The sequence below is a fragment of the Mus musculus genome, chromosome 13 (assembly GCF_000001635.26).
Source record: "Mus musculus strain C57BL/6J chromosome 13, GRCm38.p6 C57BL/6J".
Taxonomy (NCBI): Eukaryota; Metazoa; Chordata; class Mammalia; order Rodentia; family Muridae; genus Mus; species Mus musculus.
Window position 1 is genome coordinate 26,282,667 of NC_000079.6, and position 20,847 is coordinate 26,303,513.

The 20,847-nt window shown below is 38.1% G+C and overlaps 1 long non-coding RNA gene across 1 annotated transcript in view; it reads right to left on the reverse strand.

The window, feature by feature from the left end:
• Nucleotides 1-492: 492 nt before the first annotated feature.
• Nucleotides 493-20,847, reverse strand: part of 1700092E19Rik (RIKEN cDNA 1700092E19 gene) — a 29,248-nt gene continuing 8,893 nt past the window's right edge. Inside the window, exons 2-3 of the long non-coding RNA NR_045933.1 lie at nucleotides 3,422-3,671; nucleotides 493-1,597 (exon numbers count right to left, since the gene is read on the reverse strand). This is a non-coding gene — a long non-coding RNA (RIKEN cDNA 1700092E19 gene). The remainder of the gene's footprint in view (nucleotides 1,598-3,421; nucleotides 3,672-20,847) is intronic.

Here is a 20,847-nt window from a genome sequence, read left to right on the forward strand (position 1 = left end):
TCAGAGATTGTGAATGATGCAGATTTAAGCCCTTAGAGAATGTAATTAGATTGTCCCTGTCTCATTTGTAAGATAAACAGCTAGAAGAAAAGATTTTATATGAAATGACAAATGTCAAGGTTTGAGTGTGAAATGTCGCTCTGGGTTCATATGATCGAGCTCTGTGTCACCAGCTGGTTGCCCATTTGGGGAGGCTGTGGGATGTTTTGTACATGGGGCCTTTCTGGGAAAGAAAGAGCCATAGATGAAGGCTAAAAGGACACAAGTAGGCCCACTATCCAGAAGGGCTAACTCTGCCTCCTGATTCTCTGAGATAGAACAAATCACATTTGGTTTTTTCTGGGTTTGTTTTATATGGGACCCCATCTACCGTGTCTTCCTTCCCACGATTGACTGTTTCCTCAAACTGTAAGCCAAAGTAAATCCTCCCTAGTTTATGGCTATGGTCACAGTAATGAGGAAAGTAAAAAAGGGTCTGAGGTTGCCTATACTGGTTTCAATATCATACAGTTTATTTATTTGTGCATTAAAATAACATTAGATACTGCTACACTGTATATACCTATCCGCCAATTAAAAAAAAATTTAATTGGGTTTTCATAGTTTCTTTCATGGTCTTCTGAGCCCTTTCTGAAAGCAATGTTCAGGATTGCCTGTATGCTTTTTAAGGGAATGTGTGTGTGACATTTCTGCTAAGTCAGTGTCGATGGGCAGAGAGCAGAACCGGGATCGGAAACCTACAAATTTGCTTGCCAGAGCCACCTGTCTCTACACACAAAAGGCTGAGTGCAGCATTTGTGGTCTTCAGGATCCCTGCAGCAACCCCACAGCTGCCCAGAGCCCACACAGGTCTAACCAGAATGCGAGAGTTTCTCTCTTTCTGGTGAAAAGCTTGTGTGTTTCATTAAAGTGATTGCCCCCCTCAGGAATGGCCCCTTGGGTAAGCTGAATCCCCAGGGTTGAAGAGCAGCCAAGAGAACAGACTGCAGCCCCAGATCCTGCTAAGAACGCTGGTTGTGTGTAGAGAGCAGTGCACAGCCCATCGAATTTATGGCTCACCATGTTTATAATCTTGTGGCATATGCCTCTGCAGTATTTGTTTACAAAGAGCTGAAACTCAATGTCTGTGCACTGCAAGTGATATACTGTAGGTCTCCCAGGGTAAATGAAACATGTCCATTTTACCCCATCTGGATCTTGTTATTATTATTATTTTTTCTTCCCACGATTAGCATTCTGGCAGTTTTCACTCTTCAACTCAGCTGTTCAATGTGCTCAGGGGAGATAGAGAGTTGAGTACTTTCCAAAGCCAGGGCAGTGCTGTGTGCAGACAATCTGCAGCTGAGAGGGCAATTTCTGTAAGGTGTACTCTCCACAGTTGGTGGAGGAAACAGCGGCCATGTGCATGCACAGTGGGCAGGGAACAAGTTCAAAATCCAAGCTCTTGTGAGTCACAGACTGTGGAAAGCCCCCTCCTTTCTCCCAGATGAAGGGTGGCATGGAGGAGATTGTGAGGCTGAGAACTCGCTGAGCTGGTACACCACACACGATTTGCTGAACTGCAGAAGGAGTCTTGTGCTGTTATGAATTCAGCTTGCTGAAGAGGAAAAAAAAAGCTGGGGTCATGATGTGCATTTGACACCTTGTTAATTTATGCTGCAACACGATCCAAACCAAACCAAAGTTCCTTGCATGCACTAACATGGTTCAAAATAATGCCATAACACACCCAAAGCCTGGTTCTCATTTTGGCTGAGTTACTGGGATAAAACACAAAATCATCATAGTCCCTAAAAGCAAAGAAACCTCTAAGGCATTCTCTTTCTTCTCTCTCTCTCTCTCTCTCTCTCTCTCTCTCTCTCTCTCTCTCTCTCTCTTTCTTTCTCTCCTTCTATATATATATATATATATATATATATATATATATATATTCTCTGTCTGTCTGTCTGTCTGTCTCTTTATCTCTCTCTTATCTCTCTCCATCCACCTACCCCTTCATCTGTTCGTCCATCCATCCATCCATCCATCCATCCCTATCCATGTCCTTCTCTGTTTCTCTGTCACCCTCATCGTCCCTACCTTTTTCATCTCTTCCACGGGTGAAATAAGCAGAATAAACCCAATTGTTGAAGACTTGTTCTGTCTATGCACTATGGTTTAAAGAAGATTGTCTGTGTCAGCTTTGACCTTCCTACCCCATCAATGACCTGTAACTGATATTTTAAAGTCAGACTTTCTTTAAATGTAAAATAGCTTGTAGCTGTATTTTATGCTGAATATTTTACTGTGGCTTTTATTTATATTTACAAATTGGACTTTCTTTTGTATCCTAGAGATTTTATTTTAAACATGCAGAATCAGTAAACAGAAATAAATCCTTTCACTAAATAAACTTTGTACAAATTATAAAGGTAAGGGAGAATAAGGAGAAATAGCTTTATACGTTCTGATTAAGAATTAATAGACTAGGCTTGTTTACTGAGGTACTTTTAATATTTTCATGATGTTCCAATTAAAACTTACTAACAATATTTGCAATATTATAATGGTGATACTATAATTACAGGAATAATTATTGTATGATTAATGATGATTATTAATTTCTACTCTGTATTTATAGATGTTGCTGTCTCAACAAATGGTGAAATAGAGAAATTTATAAGAAACTCTAGGACAGGGGAGATGGTTCAATGTGTAAAGTCACTTAATGCCAAGCCTGCCTTTCTGAGTTTGAACTCCAAGCCTCAGTCTACATGTGCAGAGGAAAGAACACAGGTTGTACTCTGAAATGTAATACAAAATTTAAACCCAATCTTCTATTTAAAATATTTCACTATTCACTATATTTATCTTATTTAAATACTCTCTAAATTTTACAGTTGTGTGCATTATCATTGTTTCCAGATACTTACACTGATGTCAATCATCATATCTAACTTTTACTTTGTTACCGGTGTTCAGTTGTCATAACAATGAAGGATACAAGTCCTCTGTTCCCATTTCTGTCTAGCCAGAAATACTAACAACTTACTTTATTCACAGAACCAAATCAGGTTCAGCTGCTGCAACAATTTATCCAAAGTCAGGAACTAACTGTGCAGGAATCCATGGATGCCTCTTTTCACAAATGCCACTAACCCACTCTTTGCTGTTTAATGCTTGTCATGCATGAAGTCAGAATATTTCTTCTTTTTTATTAGATGTTTTCGTCATTTACACTTCAAATGCTATTTCCTTTCCTAGTTTCCTCTCTGAAAATCCCCTATACCTTCCCTCCCCACCCCCTGTCCCAACCCACCCACTCCCACTTCCTGGCCCTGGCATTCCCCTATACTGGGGCATAGAATCTTCGCAAGACCAAGGGCCTCTCTTCCCTACTGGTTCCCTGAACAGCTTGTAAAACATCTAGATTGTCACTTGCCTTCTTCCAAGTAGTTTTGTTTCTCTGTGCCCAGGATGGGGGTCAGAGAATTATATTCAGTTCCTTCCTGGTGGCTGATGCTGCAGGTCCTGAAACCACACTTTGAGAAGAAGACCATCAGGACCTGTGATTTGATATCATAGAACATGGCCCCTCTACCTCGAGCTGAAACACTCCTGGAGTCCTCTCTTGGGGGAGATTGTCATGAACCTGTTTTGCCATCATTCCCATTTCTTCATTTAGACGGGTCCTTGAAAGGAGGACAAGATGTCTGAGTCATCTCATCTCTAACCACATGTCTTTAGAGTCCTCAAAAACCATCCCTGCATCCTGTCTGACATGGCCCTGGTCTGCCTTGTTAGGCACTGTCTGTCTGATTACTTGGAGTATGGGAAGCAGACCCTCAACTCCTCAGTCCTCCATAGTCTATCTCTAGTATGACAAGTGACATGTGTCAAGTCAAAAATGAATGAATTTCCAAGCAGTAAACAGTCGGACTTAGTAAGTGTGGCCAATATGTCAAAACTAGATACTACGGAATTCAATTTGTATGATGGTCTGGTGACAGTAAAACACTAGAGACAAACAACTAGAGTGCAAACAACGTTTCCCAAGGTCTGGAGGGGAGAGACTAGCCATCAATTACAAAATGGCATGTCACCTTTTTTGTATTGTGTAAGTTATTTGTTTTTGTTTTGACCACGGTGATCTAAGTGTATGTTTTGTCAAATCTGAGGAGTGTAAATCTTGGGGTGGAGAGACTGCTCAGTGATTCAAAGTTGATACTGCTCTTGCAAAGAGACTGAGTTCAGTTCCCAGCACCCATGTCCAGTGGCTGACAACTGCCTGTACATTTATTTCTAGTTGGTCTTAAGGCTTCCACTGGCACCCATACTCATGTGCTCAATACCTATTAACAATTAAAAATAAAATGACTATTTAAAAAAGACATGTGCATCTTAAAAGTTGTTCATATATCCATAAACTGACTTAAAAATTAAGTTCTGTCAAAACTGGGATGAATCATTCCAGGAAGGACTTCCTATGAATCTTCAGTGTGATACTGATCACCTTATTACTGTTTGCATGCTTTTCAGATAAAGGCACAGTTTTTCCATCAAAAGTCAACCAACTGAATTTCTACAAGCTTTGAAATCATATTTCAACTGCCTTCACAATAACAGATGATCAGTGAGCTGAAAGCTGATTCCTCCATGCCTTTCAAAACAGGAGAGTGGAGGGAAGTATACAAAGTGTGGAGTAATCCTGTCACATTTGAAATTCTCGATTCCATTTAATCTGGTGATTTCTGAAGTTATTTGTGCTCACTAGAATGGTATAGGTTTTCTTATGGTAAAACAAGGGATAAGTGACATGCAAGCGGAAGAAAGAAATAGGATTAAAATGTAATCACCATCAGTGGCAAACCTTTCCATTTGGGGTATTTTAATGCTTTATCTGTGGTTAATTCTCAACTAAGAAACATGCTTGCTGAATACACTCTGCCGCCTGTGGGGTCACAAGCAGATTAAGTACAACACAAATCATTTAGACCATGTTGTCCAGCACATCCTGAAGATTTACATATCACTGATGACAAAGAGACAAATGACTGAGAGATAAATCCTGAAACATATAGTTAAAAAAACAAAAACAAAACAAAACTATATCACCATAGATTCTTCAGTCTTCCAAAAAGGATGAAGTTAGTTGAAAAGAGAATGTGGCTGGTTGTGGTAGCTGCTACCCTTCCTAATGTCTGTGTGAATCTTTATGAAAGGAACTCATCAGTGAAAATAAGTCACCATACATGATATCACTAACACTTTCCAATACTGTGCACTGTCATGATTTTTACAATCAAATAACATCTTCGGCAGTTACAAACTGAATGGTCCCGCCATCATTTGAGTTTGCAAAGAACACCAAGGAGTGAAGTTTTCATGTGGTTTTGTGAGAGCAGAATGCTCATGATCATTAATTAAAAAGGGATTAAATGAAAAAGGAATTACAGATTTAGCTCTCTACGACCATCTGCATTAGCACACTGGCCTTTTTCAAGCAGGGAATGAATGAATACAACATTTCTGGCAGCTAAATCAGAAACAGGCTGATTTCCCCTCTGAAAACCCTCTCCCCCATCTCCTCTCTCCTCCCCCTGCTCACCAACCCACACACTCCCACTTCCTGGCCCTGGCATTCCCCTACACTGTGGCGTAGGACCAAGGACCTCTTCTCCCATTGATGTCCAACTAGGCCATCCTCTGCTACATATTCAGCTGGAGCCATGGGTCCCACCATGTGTTTTCTTTGGTTGGTAGTTTAGTCCCAGTGAGATCTGGGGTTACTGGTTAGTTCATATTGATGTTCCTCCTATGGGGCTGTAAACCTCTTCAGCTCCTTGGGTCTTTTCTCTAGGTTCTTCATTGGGGACCCTATGCTCAGTCCAATAGATGGCTGTGAGCATCCACTTCTGTATTTCTCAGGCACTGGCAGAACCTCTCAGGAGACGGCTATATCAGGTGCCTGTCAGCAAGCTCTTGTTGGCATCCACAGTCTTCTCTGGGTTTGGTGACTGTATATGGGATGGATCCCCAGGTGGGGCAGTCTCTAGATGGTCATTCCTTCAGTCTCTGCTCCACACTTTGTCTCTGTAACATAGGAGGAGAGAGACATGGGTGTTTTGTTCCCCCTTCTAATAAGGATCGAAGTATCCACACTTTGGTCTTCCTTCTTCTTGAGTTTCATGTGGTTTGTGAATTGTATCTTTGATATTCCAAGCTTCTGGGCTAATGTCCACTTATCAGTGAGTGCATATCATGTGTGTTCTTTTGTGATTGGGTTACCTCACTCAGGATAATATCCTCTAGATCCATCCATTTGCCTAAGAATTTCATAAATCCATAGTTTTTAATAGCTGAGTAGTAACCCATTATGTAAATGTGCCACATATTGAATGAAAATCCCAACTCAATTCTTCATAGATTTAGAAAGAGCAATTTCCAAATTCATCTGGAATAACAAAAAACCCAGGATAGTGAAAAGTATTCTTAATGATAACGGAACCTATAGTGATGTCACCATCCCTGACTTCAAGCTATACTACAGAGCAATTGTGATTAAAAAACCAAAACAAAAACAACAACAACAAAAAAAAACAAACAACAACAAAAAAAAACTGCACGGTATTGGTACAATGACAGGCAGGTAGATGAATGGAATAGAATTGAAGACTTAGAAATGAACCCCCACACCTATGATCACTTGATCTTTGAGAAAGGAGCTAAAACCATCTAGTGGATAAAAGACAGCATTTTCAATAAACGGTATTGGCTCAACTGGCAGTTAGCATGTAGAAGAATGCAAATCAATCCATTCTTATCTCCTTGTACAAAACTCAAGTCCAAGTGGATCAAGGACCTCCAAATAAAACCAGATGCACTGAAACTTACAGAGGAGAAAGTGGGGAAGAGCCTCGAACATATGGGCACAGGGAAAATTTCCTGAGCAGATCACCAATGACTTATGCTGTAAGATCAAGAATTGGCAAAGGGAACCTCATAAAATTGCAAATCTTCTGTAAGGCAAAGGACACTGTCAAAAAGACAAAAAGGCAACCAACAGATTGGGAAAAAAATCTTTCCCAATCCTACATCTGATAGAGGGCTAATATTCAATATATACAAAGAACTCAGCAGAAACAAATAACCATATTAAAAAATGGGGTACAGAGCTAAACAAAGAATTCTCAACTGAGGAATACTGAATGGCTGAGAATCACCTAAAAAAAAGTTCAACTTCCGTAGTCATCAGGGAAATGCAAATGAAAACAACCCTGAGATTCCTCCTCACACCAGTCAGAATGGCTAATATCAAAAATTCAGGTCAAAGCAGATGCTGGCATGGATGTGGGGAAAGATGAACACTCCTCCATTGCTGGTAGGATTGCAAGCTGGTTCAATCACTCTGGAAATCAGTTTGGCGGTTCCTCAGAAAATTGGACATAGTACTACCTGAGGATCCAGCAATACCTCTCCTGGCCATATACCCAGAGGATGCTCAAACATGTAATAAGGACACATGCTCCAGGAATATTTTTATTGATTATTTTATTTAATTTCATTTCAAATTTTGTCCCCATTCCTGTTCTCCACTTTGCAAATCCACCATTCTATCTTGATCTATTTGCTGCTAAGTTGGTATCCCCTTACCTACCCACCCACTCCTGCCTTACCCCTCTAGTATCCCCCTTTACTGGTTCAATAAGCCTCCACAGGCCCAGGAGTCTTCTCTCTCATTGATTCCAGATAAGACAGTCCTCTGCCACATATGTAGCAGGAGCCATGGACCTACCTGTGTATACTCTTTGGTTGGTGGTTTAGTCCCTGGGAGCTCTGAGGGAGCACCTGACTAAGACAGATGCAGATACTCACAGCCAACCATTGGACTGAGCTCCGGGGTGGGGAGTGGGGTGGGGGGAGGGGCAGTGGAAGAGTTAGGGAAGGACTGAAGGAGCTGAAGGGAACTGTAATCCCATAGGAAGCACAACAGTATCAATAATGCCATGGACATTTAAAAGCGACTTATAATACACCAGTAACAGTTTTTTAAAAGATCATATATGCATAAATCAGCAACATTTTTATAACAACGGAAGTTTTGCAAAGTATCTAATGGATTTGCACCATATATTAAATTTATAGTATTAAGTTGTTTATCTTTACTATGCATCTTTTAAACCATTTAATACATTACAACATAAGAAACAAAGCTCACAGTGGGTGTATTGCACATATTCACATCATATAAAGGTTTGTATATATTATTATTAATGTATCAGTTGTTAATGATCCATGATTATGAAAAATATTTAATGTTATTTGGGCCTGGGTACCAGGAGTTTTCCACAGAGATCTCTATCCAGGCCGGGTGGGAAGGTTCCAGAGAAGTGAATCGAGTGCAGGCAGGAAGACAGTCTCTGCCATACTTTCCAGGTCACTTGGTAACTCAGAGCTGCTCTGAACCGAGTCAGGTCGGGCTGGGCAAAGGAAAATCTGACAATCCAGTGAGGACTGTGGCAGGACCTTGGGTGGCTCTTCAGAAGAGAAGATCGCTCCCCAAGTGTTACTACATACAGCTCTTGCAACAAAAGACTCAGACGAAGGAATAGTTCTCGCATACCTTTAATTCCCTGGTTGGATTTATATACAGTTCTGGGGGTGATTCAGGGTTTGACAGCAGGCACCTCTAATTGGCTTGGAATGAGAGTTTGGGAGAAACCTTATTTGCATGTGGGAAGGCTTGGTGCTGTTCCTATGTGGCTGATAGCCATGCCTCTCCTCTGGGGGCTTTGGGGGCAGTAACTTCGACAGGAGCCAGGGGTCCAGAAGACATGGTCTAACACCTGCCGTCCCATATAGATGGGAATTACCACCCATTGGGTTCTCTCTGGGTTCAAGATTTAGCCTCGACTGGAAACTAGACTGTCTGTGTGTAGCCCATTGCCCCACAATGTTAGGTTTTTGTCTATCAGGAACCAATAAGGAACAATATCTAGAAGTTAGGTCATATTACTTTTCCTTTCCAAACACACACACACACACACACACACACACACATATCAGCTCAGCATGGTGACTTTCTCCTAATCACAGTATTTAGGAAGATGAGACAAGAGGATTATGTCAAGTCCAAGGACAGCCAGGGGTTCAAAGTTTTTTATTCAAAACCAAGGGTTCATGGGAAACAACTTTAGTTTGTGAATGGAGAAAACATAGTAATGTGTGATATTTATATTAACAATGAAAACAGAAATTCTGTGAAAATAGAAATGCAGCATATTTTATTTTATGGATTCCGATCCAAGCTTTCATACTGTGTTTGTTGGTTACAACAAGAGAACAGGGAGAACTCTGAGGCCAGGGTCAGAGCACTCAGAAGATGCCCAATAAATGCCCATTGTGCTGAAGTGGAAACGCTATGCACAGAATGTTAAATACACTATAAATTCAGTATGCCAGACAGGTACAACTCTGAATGAATAAAAGAAGCTGAAGATTTAAAGATAGAGAGCTAGGACATGTGCTGGACAAGCAATGGAGGGGAGTCTTAGGAGCCTGTACATAGAGGAAGGACAGCGTTTGGTATTCTTTACCATTTGGTGTTGAGTGAGAGGGGTAACAGGCAAAGCAAAATATCCTGTTGTCTCTTTATTTAATGTTCTTTCTGCTGTCACCCCAAACCTCTTCAATGGTATTTAGATACAGAAAAAATGCTAACTTAGAAGGGTTTCATGTCAATAGAACCCTGCAGTGGTCTGAATTCCACCATGGTTTTAGACATATTTAGGTGAGTGTAGACAGGAGGGATTGGAAATCATGTTTTGCTTTTGTTCTTTTACGGTTTTTTGCCCAATAAAGGATTGAAGGTGCCAACCACCACAAGTAAGATCAAGAGTGATGAATATTATACTATAGATAATATATAATGAATAGATATATGATTTCTGATGCATGATGTGTGATAGATGATATGTAATATATGATGTATGATAGATAACATAATATATAGTGATATGTGATATATAATATAATACAAATATATGTAAATATATACAATATATAATCTGAAACATTATATATACATATATACATATATATATTTATACATATAAACATTTGGCACAGATATTTTAAAAATGTCATTAGTGAGAAGACAATCAGGATATATTACCATTTATATAAGGTGGGTAATACTACTATTAAATCATGGTAAGAAACAGATATGTATTATATACTCAGCATAAACCATCTATTAACTAATCTCACAGTATATTTTATGGTTTTTAAATAATCACTGACCCATATTTCTTACTAAACTATAAGATTCTGATAATAAATGATGACATGACACATGCTTCATACAAACAAAAGTCTTCTTAATCAATTTTTTTTTATTTTCCATAGGCCGCCTCCCAGAAAAACTTTAAGGATGAATCAAAAATATTAAAAATATAAAGCCTACTCAACTGAATTAGATTGTAGAGTGTAGATTCTATCTATACGTTTTTTTTACTATATACCTTATTTATTTATTTATTTTATTATTATTGGGTATTTATTTTATTTATATTTCCAATGCTATCCCAAAAGTCCCCCACATGCTCCCCCACCCACTCCCCCACCCACCCACTCCCACTTTTTGGCCCTGGCATTCCTCTGTACTGGGGCATATAAAGTTTGCACGACCAATGGGCCTCTCTTTCCAATGATGGCCGACCAGGCCATCTTCTGATACATATGCAGCTAGAGACATGAGCTCTGGGTGGGTACTGGTTGGTTCATATTGTTGTTCCACCTATAAGGTTGCAGATCCTCCCAGCTCCCTGGGTATTTCCTCCAGCTCCTCCATTGGGGGCCCTGTGATCCATCCAATAGCTGACTGTGAGCATCCACTTCTGTGTTTGCTAGGCCCCAGCATAGTCTCACATGAGACAGCTATATTTCTAATGTTTGTCTTTTTATTATTTATTCTTTAATCTTGTTTTATAGTCTAGACTTTATCCCCCTCCTGGTCCACCCTCTAACTGTTCCACACCCCATATTACCTCCCTTCTCTCTATCTCCAAGTGGATGTTCCCAACTCCTACCTGAGCCCCCCCCCCCCCCCCCAGACCTCCCGACTCCCTGGGACCTCAAGTCTCTTAGGTGCATTTTCTCTGACTAAACCCAGACTGGGCAGTCCTCTGCTGTGTATGTTGGGGGCCTCATATCAGCTAGTGTATGCAGCCTGGTTGATGGTTCAGTGTCTGAGAGATCTCAGGGTTCCAGGTTAGTTGAGACTACTGCTCTTCCTTTAGGGTAGCCATCCTCTTCAGCTTCTTCCAGCTTTTCCCTCATTCAACCACAGTGGTCAGCAGCATCTGTCCATTGTTTGGATGTAAATACCTGCTTCTGACTCTTTCAAAATCTTTTTGGGCCTTTCAGAGGGCAGTAATGATAGGTCCCTCTTTGTAAGCACAGCATCGCATCAGTAATAGTGTCAGGCCTTGGGGCATCCCCTTGAGCTGGATCCAAATTTGGGCCCATCACTGGACCTCCTTTTCCTCAGGCTCTTCTCCATTTTTGTCCCTGAAGTTTTTTTTATAGGAACAATTCTGGGTCATATTTTTTTGACTGGGTGATGACCACCCCATCCCTCCAGTTGATGCCCTGTCTTTCTACTGGAGGTGGACTCTACAAGTATACTCCCCCCTACTGTAGGGTATTCCACCTGGGTGGGAAAGGGGACAAAGAAGGGAAGAGGATAACATGATAAGGTATTGGGTAAGGGAACCCTGAGGGACAGTAGAAAAAATGGAAACAGGCAACCTTGGGAGGTAGGAGATGGGGGGACTCTCTAGAATGTACAAGAGACCTGGGAGGTGAGAGACTCTCAAGACTCAAAGGACATGTATTTTTAATTTATTATAAAGTGCTTAGGCAATAGTATAGCATGTACCTACTATGAACATGACCAATGCTGATAAGGGTGCTTCCCCTGTCAACTGGCACTGAAATCATCAAAGGGAGATCTGTGGCACATCTTTGTTATTGATCCATTTCCTCTGTCTCTGAATCTAGTAAAAAGTAACAAGTGTGCCTTTCTCTGAGATTTCAATGAAGTAACTGAGATAAATCTATTGATAAGTCAATAATGACTTCCTTGACATTTCCCCTTACTCTAAGGTATCTCCAGACCCCTCATCACATCTCAATATTCCTTTCCCTCAGAGAGGACAGGTGCATTCCAAGTACCAGCCACATCTTCCTCTATTACAGGACAAGCAACTGCTTTGATTCTTGTCAAAAAACAAAGACTGTTTCTTTAAGTTAGAACTTCATGTAGACTATTTCACAAAAAAATGGAGTGTCTTGACTCATTATTGTTCAACAATGATATAGTTTTGGAGAGAGAGAGAGAGAGAGAGAGAGAGAGAGAGAGAGAGAGAGAGAGAGAGAGAGAGAGAGAAAGAGAGAGAGAGAGAGAGAGTATCATAAATGTATCATAAATGTAAACATGTGACAAAATCAGGGAAACAGCATGCATCAAGTATGATCTTAAGAGGGAAGTGATGCCCATCATGTCTTAATGGAGCTGAATTTATTTCCTACAACAATATAGTAATTTTAGAAAGATAAACCATTCCAGAATATGTAAATAAAGACATCTTACATTGTTGTTGAGGAAAAATTAATACAGTGATTGACATGGACATGCCTATAATGGAACAAGACTTCTCAGATTTTCTTTGTTGATCCAGCCAGCAACTAAGATTCAAACAAAAGAATCAATACAGTTGGTCCCAACTTTCTTCATAGGAATATTAAATGCAGAAAGAGAAACAATCAATAGATAGATATTCCTTGGAAAAAGAATGGAAGAATCAAATGTTTCATACACAGTCAATGGCTATTACTCTTTGAAGGTAATGGAGATGAATTTTCAAATATTTTAAATCTCAGAGAAGGTACAAGCATCAGCCTGCTTATCAGGAAAGGTCAAAGGAAAACTCTAGACATTGCTGTTTAACTGACCAAAGAAGAAACAGAAAATCTGTGGTAAAATTAAGAATGGTGCAGATCAAGTTCATTTAAACATAAACTGAGGACATTTACATAGGCATGCTAGTTTTTTTTATTTAGATTTTTAATTTACATTTCAAATTTTATCCCCTTTCCTCATTTCTCCTCCAAAAACCCCCCTATACCATCCCCCTCCCACTGCTCACTAACACACCCACTCCTGCTTCCCTGTCCTGGCATTTCCCTTACACTGGGGCATAGAGCTTTCACAAGACGAAGGGCCTCTCCTCTTATTGATGTCCTATAAGGTCATGCTCTGATACGTAGGCAGTCAGAGCCTTGAGTCCCTCCATGTGCATTCTTTGGTTGGTGGTTTAGTCCATGGGAGCTCTGGGGTTACTGGTTGGTTCATATTGTTGTTTCTCTTATGGGGCATACCAGTTCTTAAGAGAATACTAATGCTGTAGAAGGGTGTGGACTTGACACAGAAATGTCACATCTGGATCCATTTCTTCAAATCAAGAGGTTATGAGGTAAAAGAAAGTTTAAAAATTCCATTTTTATCACTTCTGAATATTTTACAATTTTAATATTCTTGTACTTTAGTTATAGATTATTCAGTGTTTTTTTAAAATTATCTCTCATTGATGTAGTTTTTAACTGCATGGCTATGTGAATCATACTTTACCATATTTTGGTCAAAAAATCCCTTTAATACCATAATAGAATAATATTATTATACTAAAAATTAATTTCCATACTTGAATATTTAAAACAGTACATAAAAAATGAAAGAAAGTAAGAAACTTTATTGTTTCTCAATAATGGTTGTTTGAAAGTTTATCAGTTAATCTTAAATATAAGAATTATTTATCAGTGTTGCAATAATTGTCTTCTCTGGTGTTTCAGCTCTTTCATGTGCTCTATTTTCAGAATTTGTTTTCTGTTTTCTTAATCACATAAATGAAATGCTGACTCAGTTCATTGCTTTGAAGATTAAATGCCACTCCCAGTTTTGAGTCATTATTCCTCTGGAATAGTGTATTTATTGGGGCTGGAGAGATGGCTCAGTGGTTAAGAACACTTTCTTTACAGGGGACTCAAGTTCATTTCCTTGTAACCAAGCCAAGCAGCACACAACCGGACCCTTGCATTTCCAGCTTCAGGGGAATCTGTGATGGCTAATCTTGTCTATCAACTTGAATTCATCTGGAATCTGCTAAAACCCAAGAATCTGGCCCCCTTTTTGGTGGGTCTAGTTGACTGAATCACTTGAGGTGGAAGAAGACACACCCAAAGCCTGGACCATATTCTGGTGGCAGTATACATAAAAGGAAGCTTTCGCCTTTTTCCATCTTGGCATCACTATCTCTGGAAAGTTCATCCATTCTGCTGCTGAGACACTCTGCCCTTGGGATTAGAACACACTTTTCAGTATTCCAAGATATATGGAATAGCAGCTGAAGATGTCCATCTTAATGCACTAAACAAATACTGAATTCTTGGCCTTTATTTTAAGATACAGCCATTGTTTGACTAACTAGACCGTAGCCTATAAGCCATTTAAATAGATCTAAATTCATTGCACTGGTTCAGTTCCTTTATAGAACCCTAGCCAACAGAATCTAGGACCTATGGTATATGCATGACTGCACACATACTCACACACACATGGGCACACTTAAAAATTAAAATAAAATGTTTGTTAAAAATAATATATTTCTTTTACTTAATAAAAGAGATGTTCTAGTTCCTGAGATTATATAAGCAGAAAAGTTTAAAGATATAACAAAAAAATAATTCAAATGTCTTGTATTTCTATTGATAGGCATATTTGATGTCTGGTGTTAGTCACTCATTGTTAAATTGATACTGCAGCATCTCACAATTCTTTACATGTTATATTTCCATTGCAATAATAACATGTAAATTATCCCATAAGTCTTCACAGTTCTAAACTATGTGGATAAGCAGAGGCTTTAACCTAAACTTTGACATTAAAATGGAGTCTCCTTCAAATATTTGCCAGGGTAGGAGATAAAAAAAAATAAAATGTTTTTTTTTGTAAATTTAATTTGCATAGTTGTGCAAATTATGCCTACTTGTAGAGTATTTGAGCATTGTTTCTTTATTATTTATTATTTACATGTTGATACCTTAAAGTTCCTATTTTTTGAGATAGGCTTCATGTAACTGGTCTGCCATCACACTTGCTATGTAATAAGGTTTTCTTATTTTTAATTGTATTGACTGCTACATCGGATTCATAAAACCACTAAAATTGTGAACACTACTTGGGGTAATGTAAGTTTTTGATAGAGCCAGGTTGTTAGTTCATGTTTGGATTTTCTGATCTAAATTTTTACCATTAATATCTAAGCATTGATTGCATCTCTTCCTTTTCATTTAGTTTATGATCAACTAAACACTCTCTGCTAAAACCACTTTTGATCTATTACAGTAAATGGTTTTTTAATTTTTCTTTAGTAACATGGGAATTTTACTGAATCCTCCCCAGCTAACAGTAACACTTGTTACTATCACTAGATAACTATGAATATAATACTGATTAAGATGAAATATTTTAATTGACTATTGAAGGGTATGCATATGTGTTCATATGTTCAGGATCAATGTAATCATATATGGAGGGCAGAGGAAGACATCAGGTGGTCTCTATTGTTCTGTCTTATCCTAGAGACAGGTTCTCTAACTCAGCCTACAACCTACTATTTTAACAATTATGCTGGTGATCAACAAGTCCTAGTGATGCTCTGAGATTATAGGCATAGGCAACCACAGCTGGATTTTGATATAGGTGCTAGGATCTGAATTCTAGTCCTCACACTTATGGATCAAATGCTGTTACCCATTTTTGCCCACTGAGCCATTTTATCTGCCATAAAGTCTATTTTTGTTCCTCATGTTACACATACAATAGTACATTTATAGTTCCAAGGCAAGATTACATTTTACTTCAAAAGTTGATTTTATACTTTCAATAGCCAATAACCTTCTCTGGTACAATTTGGGGGTTATAAATTGGCATGAAAACTTAAACCAAGTTCCTTCTGATGCACAGTACAAATTATAGAGACTGTAGACGTTTTATCTCTTTGTTTAGTTTTGAATTTTTCAACTTAAGTTGTCTCTGGTGCAGTTTATATAAAGATAATTATTGTGCTATTAACTGAATATTACTCTGTAAATGTAAAAACTGCAGTTGTTTTGTTGACATTCAGCATCCTTCTGTGGAAATACAACTTTCACAACTTTTGAAGAAAATAAATGCAAATACTCTGATCAAAATATTAAGAAATCAAGTACAAAATCACATCATAACAATTGTATGGCATGAGCTAATGGTGGGTGTGGCATAAGAATGGCTTACCATGTAGAAATCAACAAATAGAACACACCATATTGACATCATCTCAGTAGGTCCAAGAAAGAAGCTGATCAACACTAATAACCTTTCATATTAAAAAGTCTCAATCAATTAGGTACATAAGGAACAGAACTTGAATCAGTATAGACTCCATTAGAACATTATGCAGAAGATGGGAGGACCACAGTGTTTCTTTTAGGGTATAAGGAAAGAAAAGGAAAGCAAAGAAGAAGTTTCACTCAGCAACATAGCAAAGATGTCTTAGCCTGAAGAATTAGTTCAAAGAAAGATTGCTCACAATAGAGAGGAGTTGGTTTATTTGTATTTGCCATTGATGTAAATTTATACATATAAAATACAAATGACCCCATCAAAAACTAGATGATGACTAAATTCACAACATGTTTATTATATGTTAGTTATGTATAGGTCCATGCAGCAAATTGTTGGGGGGGGGATGCTCAAAATAAACACTTTCTATTAACAATGTCAACAACAAAGATCTAGGAATAAATGTAATCCAAGAACTAAAATATTTTCTTGGTAACAATTAAGAAAACTAACCAGATCTGACATCTCAGGCCTGTAATTTTAGCATCCAGAAAGCTGAAACAGAATGATTTCAGCAAGGATTTAAAGTCATACCAAATGACTATATCTATACCAAACAGGCATATAGTATGAAGCATCCTTTGGAGAACAAAAGGAAAAAAATGACAAAGTTTCATGGAATTTTATATGGCCTGCAGAAGCCAAAGCAGTCCCAAGGAAATGAGCAAAGACCGAAGTATCATAATACCTGATTTCACTCATATTTGGAAGTTATAATCATCTAAACAGCAGGGGGCTGAGAAAAAAGATACGAAAGATTGTAGAGATGAACACACTGAGGAAGACATTGAAAGCAAACTGATATTTACTAAAGTATACAAGATGTCTTTTGGAAAATGTCTGTGTCTTCAATAAATGATTCTGAGAGAACCATAGATACATTCACAGAAAACTAAACTAGACATTGAGCCTTCACCACATCAAATAATAATAATAATTTCAAACAAATGCAGAAGACACTGATTATGAAGCAAAGAAGCATGAAAGTTCTAGAAGACACAAAATTAATACTTTAAACACTACTAGAAATAAACGTGTTAAAATAGGTTCTCGCACTCAGGAGGCAGAGGCAGGTGGATTTCTGAGTTCAAGGCCATGCTGGTCTACAAAGTGAGTTCCAGGACAGCCAGGGCTATACAGAGAAACCCTGTCTCAAAACAAACAAACAAACAAAAAAAAACCAAAAAACAAAACAAAACCAAAAACAACAACAACAGCAAAAAAGGTCCTCAAAGCACAGACTATGGAAGCAAAACAAGTGGATAGAATTCTGTCCTTTTGGTGTGTCATCATTCAGCCGTAAGTAAAAACAGATGCAATCATGTAACAACACATTTGGGTGGAAATAGAAGATGCTGAATCTGGGAAGACAACTGCTGCCTGTCTCCACTCATCTCTAGAATTGTCTGGCATAGATCCTGCAGTAGATGATAGAAAAAAAGCTCACCTGATGAAGTGGGAGACATGATGCATTGAATCAGCCTTGGGCACCATAGTACAACTCCATAAAGGGAAGGATATTTATCATTCTGTGGAACATTGGGGTAACTGAAGTCTGCAAAATTGATTACCTGTTATAAAATAACTACTGAAAAAGTCTTAAAATTTTAAGAAATGAAAGTGTTGACATTGAGGAGATAGAAATGGTAATTACCCTGGCATGATCACTATTTAATATATCCAAGCACTTAATTATAATATTACACTTTATAAATAATGGTACAATGTCATATATCAATTGAAATATATTTTTTAATCTAGGAAGTTTATAATATGAAGGAGATATTTAGATTTACATGATCCACATATAAAAGAAACCAACCACTTAACTCAGGATAGAAAAGATTCAGAAAAGAAGACTTTGTTAAAATGCAAACTGGCTTCATGGGCACTTTCTGGCTAAATAGAGCCAAGCTGGATGCTGCTATGCATTTGCAGTTCTGTATCTCCACAAGACTAACTAGATAGATGGATGCCTAATTCTGTGGGTTTTGTATCATTTGTTCCTATATGTTTCTCTCTAGTTTTTCAGATTCAGGTCTTATTTTGACTGATAAGTTTTGGGGTTTTTTTGTTTGTCCTTGTTTTGTTTTTATCATTTTAAACAGTAAAAGCATGACTCTTAGAATTCCCATACATGGAAACACTCATTCCTTATTCTTTCAGTTTAACCAGTGAAAAGAGGATGGTTGGACAGCAACCTTTTCATTCCTCTCATTTTCCTTGATTTTTACTTCTATGCTCAGACATGATAAGCAACAGGTGAATAGTTTGATGTCAATATGACAGAGTTTCTTTTGGGATGTAAAATAAGACTGGCAGAGTTGAAATATAAAATAATCCCCTGCACCCACAAGCTGCACATATGTGTGTATATATGTGTGTGTATGTTTGTTTGTATATGTATGTAAGTATATGTATGAATATATGTATGTATGTATGTATGGATGGATGGATGGATGGATGGATGGATGGATGGTGGTAGGAGCTAATTGATAACCTTATCACACTAAACAACTGCTCTAATTGTTTATCCTTGAGAGAAGTACTCAGCAAGGATTCCTTGGGTTTATATTTTTCTCCTTCAACTTATCTTAGGTCAACATCAAAAGATGTTTTTGATTTCAAAAGGTTTTGCAGAATGAGCTTCCTGTGGCTGATTGAGCTGTCCCATCCATCTTCATTGTAAGAGGATAATACACCCGCATTCTACAGAGTCTCAGCTTTACTTACTACGTGGCATATTTATGTTTTAGATTATGAGTGCTTATAGCCATAGTATATTCAAATGTTGTCACAGGGAGAAATGACCTCTCATTAGCATTTGTCTTAGTATACTTTCTATTGTTATCATAAAACATCAAAGAGACTTAGAGATAAAAAGGTTTATTTGAGCTTACAGTTGCAGTATGTCATAAAAGAATGTCAGGACACAAACTCAAGCCAGGAATCTGGAGACAGAAATTGAAGCCAAAGTCATGGAAGAAACTTGCTTTCTGGCTTGCTTATCCTGGTTTGTTCAACTTATGTTTTTATACAGGCTAAGACCACCTACTTGGGGTTGGCACCACCCACAATGGCTGAGCCTTCATACAAGAGTCAATAATCATGAAAATGACCCCAACATTTTGTCAATCGGCTAGTCTTGTGGAAGCATATTCTGAACTGAAGTTCCCTTCTCTCAGATGACTCTAGCTTGTGTCAAGTTGACAAAGTTACCAAAACAAGGTGCTTGCAATCCAGCCTATCATAAAAACACAAATTCTAGGTCACAGTTCTTTCTCCACTTGGAATCAGAACTGCAGGACTGCCTTAGGAGAACTGTATCCCTTGGTAAGGTTTCTTCCATCGGCAATGAGCTAAAAATATACCTTTGTACCCTTGAAGTAACAAAATGTGAGATCTTTGTGTCCACATCACTGGTCACTCATAAATCTATTGGCTTGTGAGCTTTAAAAGGAATAATTTTAGGAAGGCTTTTGACACTACATGCATTGACATCTTTACCACTGAAAACAGGAGCAGAAATGATTTTAAATCTAACCAATGCAGAAAATGTTGGAAAATATGTAACTATTGATTTGTTTACTTTTTAGGAGAAGATCTATATCAAAAAATCTCATAAAACCTCTGACCATTTAATAGAATTTTTGTCTGCTTCTGTCTTGACCCATTTATTGGAGCAGATGAAGCTGTCCTGCCCTGGATTAACCAAGCATCACGCTTTCTTGATGTTTTGATTATTCCAAATGCCCATCTCAACATGCAAGAGCAATCAAGTAGCATTTATTGAAAGAGCTCAGGAAGAAATATAGGTGTTGAAAGCTGCATTTTGTTCAATAGGGCATGCAGTGTTATCTCCTTTAGATAATGAAAAAGAGGAGCCAAGGAGAGATTTAAAAAAAAAAAAAAAAACTTTCTCTTGCCCCCAACCCTCAACCTCAACACATTAACAAGAAAACCACAATCTGTCATTTAACGAAGTACATTAAAATTAGGGAATGACTAATGGTTTTTAATCATGAAATGATTTTTCAGCATTAAGTAATTTTGATGTAGAAAATTTATTTATTAAGGATAATTCAAAAATACTTGATGTTGAATTTTTCAACACCAAATGACAGGAATACTTTTGTACCAAGGACTTTCTTAGTAACTCTCAAGCTATCATTGGCAATAGTCTCAAGGAGGGCTTGCTAAGTCCCATTTTGCAGGGGCCTTCTACAAATGTCTTGAGTCCACTTGATATGAGTCAACACATGATATTTCTTTTTCTGACAAGCTCCTAAAATGATGTGTCTGGAACTGACTACAAAATGCACTTCAAGAAGTACTGTGAGATTCAAGCCAACTAAAAGGGGGGA